The sequence below is a fragment of the Asparagus officinalis genome, chromosome 1 (assembly GCF_001876935.1).
Source record: "Asparagus officinalis chromosome 1, Aspof.V1, whole genome shotgun sequence".
NCBI lineage: Eukaryota > Viridiplantae > Streptophyta > Magnoliopsida > Asparagales > Asparagaceae > Asparagus > Asparagus officinalis.
This window is the reverse complement of record NC_033794.1, coordinates 49,386,140-49,394,734: the sequence shown is the minus strand read 5'-3', so window position 1 is coordinate 49,394,734 and position 8,595 is coordinate 49,386,140.

Below are 8,595 nucleotides of genomic sequence, written 5' to 3'. Positions count from 1 at the left end.
ATCAATTTGGACTTAACATGAACTTGTATTTCACTTAATAGGAACTTACATTAGACTTAGCACGAATCAAGTTGGGCTTAATATGAAATTAGACTTAACATGAAATAATTTAGACTTACTAGAAATAGAATTAGACTTAACATGAAGTGAAATTAGACTTAACACGAATTGAAATTAGACTTAACATAAAATGAAATTAGACTTAACATGAATCAAGTTGGACTTAACATGAACTGGTATTTTATTTATTTAACAGAAACTAACATTAGACTTAACACGAAATAAGTTGGACTTAATATGAAATTAGACTTAACATGAAATAATTTAGACTTTCTAGAAATATAATTAGACTTAACATGAAGTGAAATTAGACTTAACACGAACTGAAGTTACACTTAACATGAAATAAAATTAGACTTAACATGAATCAAGTTGGACTGAACATGAACTGGTATTTCATTTATTTTTAACAGGAACTGACATTAGACTTAACACAAAGCAAGTTGGACTTAACATGAAATTAGACTTAACATGAAATAATTTAGACTTACTAGAAATAGAATTAGACTTAAAAGGAATTAAATATCACATCATGTTAAATGTTAGTCATTTCCTATTAAATATACATACATTAAATATCACATCATGTTAAATGTTAGCCATTTCCTGTTAAATATACATTCATTTTAGACTTAAACATACATGTTACTTAGTCATCTTCGTGTAGTGTTCCGTCTTTCTGTCTTTGTTCACATCCATCAATTAGTATCTCTGAGGCAAGTCTTGCCCGCATAACTTTAGGGGGATCGTCTGGAGGAGTCACGCATAATGTCAAGCGGCCAAGAATTATTGCTTGCATATAAAGGTAGACGAACACACCATAGCCATAGCTACAACGTGAGAATATATAATTAGTTTTTCGTTATTTCTTTAGATAGAGAATTTAATCACCCTCTTTGTTGCTCGCATTTGATAGCATGATATTCGAATTCTCTGTGCACCTTTTATTTAAGAAAATCAACTTGCATGAGGTCCAAAAAAATTATGATTATGTTAACAGGTACCATATACGACGAGTGGCCAGCTGAACTATAATGTCTGATGATTTTTTCTTTCAAAAGGACTTTAGCTAGATGCCAATGACCATTCCTGACCATAGGAATCAATAGATGCTCGATGCCGAGGGCGGTATATTTTTCAAAATATGCCAAAAGTAGCATGTAATATTCTGGATCGTGGGAGTAGAGTGAATGTTGTAATCCAAGTAGGTTATAATTAAAAAGAAATTAGGATTATACATGACAAGCAATAGAATAAACATGAAAATTAGACTTAACACGAAGTGAAATTAGACTTAGCATGAAATATTTTATACTTATTAGAAATAGAATTAGACTTAACAAGAATTAAATTGAACTTTACAGGAATTAAATTTATTCTTAACATAAACTAAAATTAGACTTAACATGAACTGATATTAAACTTAACATGAACTAAAATTAGATTTAACATGAATCAAGTTAGACTTAACATAAAATTAGACTTAACATGACTGGTATTAGACTTAACATGAACTAAAATTAGACATAACACGAATCAAGTTATACTTAACATGAAATTAGACTTAATATGAACTGATATTAGACTTAACATAAACTGAATTTAGACTTAACATGAATTAGAATTAGACTTAACTAGAATAAAGTTAGGCTTAACATGAAATTAGACCTACCATGAACTGTTATTAGACTTAAGATGATTTGAATTTAAACTTAACACAAATCAAGTTGGACTTAACATAAAATTAGACTTAACATGAACTGGTATTAGACTCATGAATTGAATTTAGACTTAATGTGAACTGAAATTAGACTTAATACGAATCAAGTTGTACTTAACATGAAATTAGACCTAATAGAACTATAATTAGACTTAATATGAAATGAATTTAGACTTAACACGAATCAAGTTGGACTTAACATTAAATTGGACTTAACATGAACTGAATTTAGACTTAACATGAACTGAATTTAGACTTAACACGAATCAAGTTAGACTTAACATGAAATTAGGCTTAACATGAACTGTTATTAAACTTAATATGAACTGTGAAATTAGACATAACACGAATCAAGTTGGACTTAACATAAAATTATACCTAACATGAACTGTTATTAGACTTAATATGAACTAAATTTAGACTTAACACGAATCAAGTTGGACTTAACATTAACTTAGACCAAACATGAACGGAATTTAGACTTAACATGAACTAAAATTAGACTTAACACGAATCAAGTTTGACTTAACATGAAATTAGACTTAACATGAACTGTTATTAGACTTAACATGAACTGAAATTAGATTAGACTTAACATGAACTGTTATTAGACTTAACATGAACTGAAATTAGACATAACACGAATCAAGTTGGACTTAATATGAAATTAGACTTAACGTGAATTGAAATTATACATAACACAAATCAAGTTGGACTTAATATGAACTTAGACTTAACATGATTTGTTATTAGACTTAACATGAATTGTGAAATTAGACATAACACGAATCAAGGTTGACTTAACATAAAATTAGACTTAACATGAATTGATATTAGACTTAACATGAACTGAATTTAGACTTAACATGAACTAAAATTAGACTTAACACGAACTAAGTTAGACTTAACATGAAATTAGACATAACATGAACTGCTATTAGACTTAACATGAACCAAATTTAGACTTAACACGAATCAAGTTGGACTTAACATAAAATTAGATGTAACATGAACTGAATTTAGACTTAATATGAACTAAAGTTAGACTTAACACAAATCAAGTTGGACTTAACATTAAACTAGACCTAACATGAGTTGTTATTAGACTTAACATGAACTGAATTTAGACTTAACATGAATCAAATTGGACTTAACAAGAACTACCATTAGACTTAACAGAAACTGAAATACTTACACAAAAGAACACTGACACGAGGCCTTATTTTTTGTCATATGCTTTTTTCTGAAGCCTATCCAACACCGCTTCTTCCATCTATAAAGAACTAAAAAATTAGTATTCAATATAAATAAGGCTCTTTCAATTATTTAATTTAGAATCTTACTGAGTTGTCAAGCCAACCACCACGAAGAAAATATAAAAGCTCTTCGCTGTTCATACTGTTGTTATTTGTTTTGATAGCAACATACCTCCTGAAAAATAGGATTTATCATTTATCAACAAATATATACACACATATATTGAGTAAAAATATACTGCATTTAATTAACATATAAAAAATTAATTGAAACTTACGTATGACACTTTTGAGAGCAAAAATGTGTTAGTTATTTGTTTTCTGTTTCGTTGAGTCTGGAGGATACTGTAGGTGGTACCCTATAGTTGTGTACAAAAGTCTCTGTGCTATCAAGAATGTGTATGCTAAAACCTGAAGGATCTGGAATCCCTGCATTTAAATTGTCCAATAGAGTATCCTCCTCATTCGTCATTGGGTTCATCTTCAACACATCCCACTTGGCTTCTTGATTGCCGGGGTAAAATTTGATGGCTTCTTCAACTGTATGTACATGTTCAGGGATCATAATTATATCTACAGTTTTTTTATTCTTCTTCTTTCCTCTATGTATAGGGTCCTAACATGTTGTGACCTCTTCTTAGCTCTTTTGCTTGGGGCCCTAATTTTCTTTGGTGAGCTCTTCTTTGTGGCTACTTTCTCTTTTTCCTTTTGCACAACATTTGTTAGGTCTTCCACAATATTGTCCACCTACTCAATCACATCCTTTGTGGCTACTTTCTCCTCGGCCTGCAAATCCTCTACTCTATTTTCCACATGGTGAAACTCATCTCCAAAATCACCTCCAACACTTACTCTATCTTCAAATTGAACTTTCTCCTCAACTTCCTCCTCAATGGGGACTTCCTCCTCAACTTTATTTTTCATGGGGTCTTCCTCCTCAACTTTATTCTTATGTACAATTTCCTCCTCAACTTCTTTCCCAATGTCATCTTCATCCTCTCCTTTATCAGAATCCTGTACAAAGCTTGCTCGTGAATGGCGTTCCTCCTCAGCTACCTGTGGCTTCAACTTCCTGTTTTGTACAATTTTCTTCTTAATATTTTTCTTTAGCATTGCCGAATCTATAACATCGTTATCCTAGCAAGTATGAAATACAACAAGAATATAAGCTAGGATAAGCAATATGAACAATGAGATATATCCTATATGATAGAGATATATGCAAGGATATATAAACAACACAAGGGTAAATAATCTAAACAAGATAGTGGATGAAATAAATGAGTAATGCACAATTGGCGATATAAGATAAATGCAAAAACAAATACGCCAAAGACAAACTCAAACAAGCAATATGATCACGGAGTTCGGACCTTCCGTCCTACGTCTCCGCTCCCCACTCCCGGGGAGAAATCCACTATCACAACCGGGTTTTCTACGTTCACCCGAATAACGTTTACACCTCACAGTATCGGTTTTCAACGCTCACCGATCAACTTCACTCCTCACACTCGGTTTTCTAGTTCACCGAAAACTTCACAACACACTCGGTTTTCTAGCTCACCGAAAACCTTACAACACTCACAATGTAACAAATATAAATTTGTTCTCTACAATAGATGAGAACTCAATTAAAGCACAACTCAAAGTTACAATCTCTCACTTCCCAACTATACTATGTATGTAAATACTAAAAGCTCAATGTGGGTGTGTGTAACAATGAGTAATATAAAAACAAATCTAAACTCAATATAAAACTAGCTTTAATAGAAATGATAATTAACAAATAATTATAAGTAAAAGCTAGAGTTGAGTTTAGGAAAACTTCTCTAGATCAAGATGGAGAGATGGAGATTTGAGGCCCAAACAATAAGATAATCTCCTCCACTTGTGAAAGCTAAAACTGCTTTAAACCAAACCCTTAAACAAGCTTAAACAAGCTTAAACTCCTTTTTAAAACCCTTGTTTAAAAACTTCTTTTCTTAGTTGAAAACTGAGATCAAAGAGAGTATTTATATCCTCCAAAACCTCAGCTAAAAATCCCAAGTCAAAAGACAAAAACAGCCCCAGCAAACAGCTCAGAGAAATAGCCGTTAGAAGCCAACAGATCTATTGTCGGTCGACCGGAAATTTCGTCGGTCGACCGACAGAGAGCAAAAACACGAAGAAGCAATTCTGGACTATCGTCGGTCGACCGGTGCGGTCAACTGATGGAGCTTTCGGTCGACCGTACCGGTCGACTGACAGACTCTCTGTCGCCCAGTGATGAAAGATCAAATGATCGGTCAACCGGTGCGGTCGACCGAAAACTGACATATGAAAATCTGATTTGCTGATTTTAAAATGCTGTTTAAAAATATCAAATAAATTCCAAAAAATGTAAAACTTTGGGGAATGATTGTAGAAAGGACCTCCTAAATGAAAAATATCATTATTTTACAAAATAGTCTAAAACATAAAAATGTAAACACATGAGTTTGATGTTTTGACCTAAACCAACTTTTGAAACTTTACAAAATGATTTTATAGACTTGAAGAAAGATATAAACTATTGTTATGAAGTCTATAAACAATGAATGTAGTATTTTATCAAAATACACATATAATGCACTAAAACATGATTTCATTGAACTAACTAAAATTGATATTGATGAAATCATATATATGCATATAAGTATGAAACAAAAATATGTTTTCTAGTTATATTCAATTGTTTCATAGTAAAACTATCAAACCAAAAACCAAACCGTGTATGTGTGTATATGATTGAGCTTAAAGTACTAACACACATAATATAAAACCTATACTATGTTACCCAAGCTAGATCTTGATCTTCAATAAGCTTGACTTGGTACACATGCGGATGAAGCTAAACTTGGATCTTGAACTTGAATTGTGCGATGCTTCACTCCACAATTCCGCCAACCTCCATTTGATATGATCGTTAAGGCTCGATTCCATCCATCCTCCAACAACGTTGTTTGTCTATAATAAATAAGAAAACACAAATACTAGACAAGCAACATTAGTGGTAAATTGTTTGTTAAACATCATCAAAACAAGAAGGCCAACAATCAACACTTCTTCCAAAAGCTTTCACTATTCTGTTGAGTCTACTAATCTTAATCATGAATTCTTTACAATATATACTCTTCCTACGTTTTGTGGCACATAGTAATCGTCTACAAAATTTAGCAAAATTTCTCCAGAAAATAAGTTGATTCTCAACGGGTAGAGCCTCCACCTCATCTTCCTTTTCAAAAGAATCGTCAATATGCTTTACAACGATCTGAAATTTTTAAGAGATTAATAGAAATTAGGATTAGACATAACATGGAAGTTGTTTATAGTTAACATGAAATAAGTTAGACTTAATAGAAATAGAATTAGACTTAACATTAATTAAATTAGACTTGTCATGAACTGATATAGACTTAACAGGAATTGAAGTTAGACTTAACAGGAATTAAATTGGACTTAACATGATATTAGACTTAATACGAACTAAAGTTAGACTTAATAAGAAACAGATCTAGACTTAATAGGAATTAAATTAGACTTGACATTAATTAAATTGGACTTAACATGAATTAAAAGTAGACTTAACATGAACTGATCTGATATTAGACTTAACATGAACTGAAGCTAGACTTAACATTATTCAAAATTGGACTTAACATGAACTGATATTTAGACTTAACATGAACTGATATTAGACTTAACATGAATCAAATTGGACTTAATAGGATATATACATAGCCTATTGAGTAATTCTTCTTGGCTTCCTCATTCTTCGCCTTTCTCTTTTGGCTCTTCCCACAAACAAGATGTTTAGGCTTATGAGGCATAACTTATTTCCTCGATACTTGGGGTGGCAATCTGCTACTTTTGGGACTTGAGCCCTCATAAATCCTCATATGAGTCTTCTTTGCTAGGTATTTTGAGAGACAATGCCCAACTTTCACCATAGGCTTCTGAACTAAAGTTATTAAAGATCCTTTTGCCTTTGTTGTAATTGTCCCCTTCCTCAAAGAGCTTACTTTCTCACCCTCTACTACCCAATTTGTTATTAGAGGCCTAAATTTGTCACTATAGGCATATCTCTTTATGTCAGTCATCTCGTAGTACCAAAGCTGTAAAAAATACAATCATCATTCCAACAATTACAAGTTGACCATATTCACCTTTAACATTAAAACAATTAGACTTAACATGAAATAACTTACACAGAACATTAAGTGATTTAGGATTAACATGAACTAAACTAGACATAACATGAATCAAAATAGACTTAACATGGAACATACGGGTATTAGTGGCATGCATCCAGGGATATATGTAACCCCTGGTTTCTTCAAGCCCTCCAAAGCAACTTTAGTGCCTCTAATAATGTTTGTATATATGAATTGACCCCATGCAACTCTTTTCACCCTCTCGATGCTATTCACGTACTTGAGTAATAGTCTAGGGATATCTTCCCTACTTCTGGGGCACCATATCATCGAGCACTGATAAAGAATTTGCAACAGAACAAAGTCTTGGATATCCTTCTTTTCTTTTGATTCCACAAGACTTTCTAGTAGATCTTCAACATATCTTCGAAGGCTAATTGATGCTTTTCCTTTTTTTCTCTTCCCCTACCCCACCTCAGTTTTGAAAAGTTTAGCAAAATATTCCACCCATATTCTGCATTTCGAGTCCCGATTGGTACAAATGATTTCCCCATCAATTGGAAAAAATATGATTATGGACCCAATCTAAGCCAAAGTTAATAATTTTCATTTTCCTTAGTTTTTACATCAGGGATAGAAAATGTGGCATTATCAACATCATAATAGCTCAGCACCAGCTCAAGTGTTGGACGATCAAGTGCATGAGCGCCAAATAGAATATAGTGCTCAGATATGGATCCACAATATGCATCCTTATGCCACTGACATATCTTTTGGGCAATACACTTCATAAATTTCATAATAAGTCCTAATAATGGCAGTTGGCCTACTTTCTGCAGCATCACCTGTTTTCATCGAAAGTTGATGCTATTGTGGAATTCATTATATCTTTGATCGATTACAACGAATTCAAAAGAAAATAATCTTTTTATAAGACTTCTTTTACACAATAAAAGGAAAATTACAACTCTCTAGAAAATAACACAGAAATTGTTTATCGATTCCTGTTTTGTGGGACTTTGCCTGTGCCGAGAGTGCTTTGACTCGTGGACCACCGATTCACAGATCGTGAGAGTCTTTGGGATTCTTTCTTCGTTTATCGAAGTGAGAATTTGAAGCGAATATCTTATCGATGTAAGATGTTCACTCTTCCAAAGATTAAGTCAGAGCTTAGATCTTTAGGAATCGCTAAAAGATTGAAAAGCGTTTGCGAGAAATGAGGACTCTCTCTTGCTCAAATTCACCAAAAAGCTTAAGCTTCTTTGCTCCAATCTGCTCTCTGTCCTTTGCTTTGTGTCTATGAAGGTATTTATAGGGATAGAGGTGCACAGCAGTGGAAATGGATGTAAAATAACTGACCAAGTGTGTACTCTTTGGGCGCGTTAGC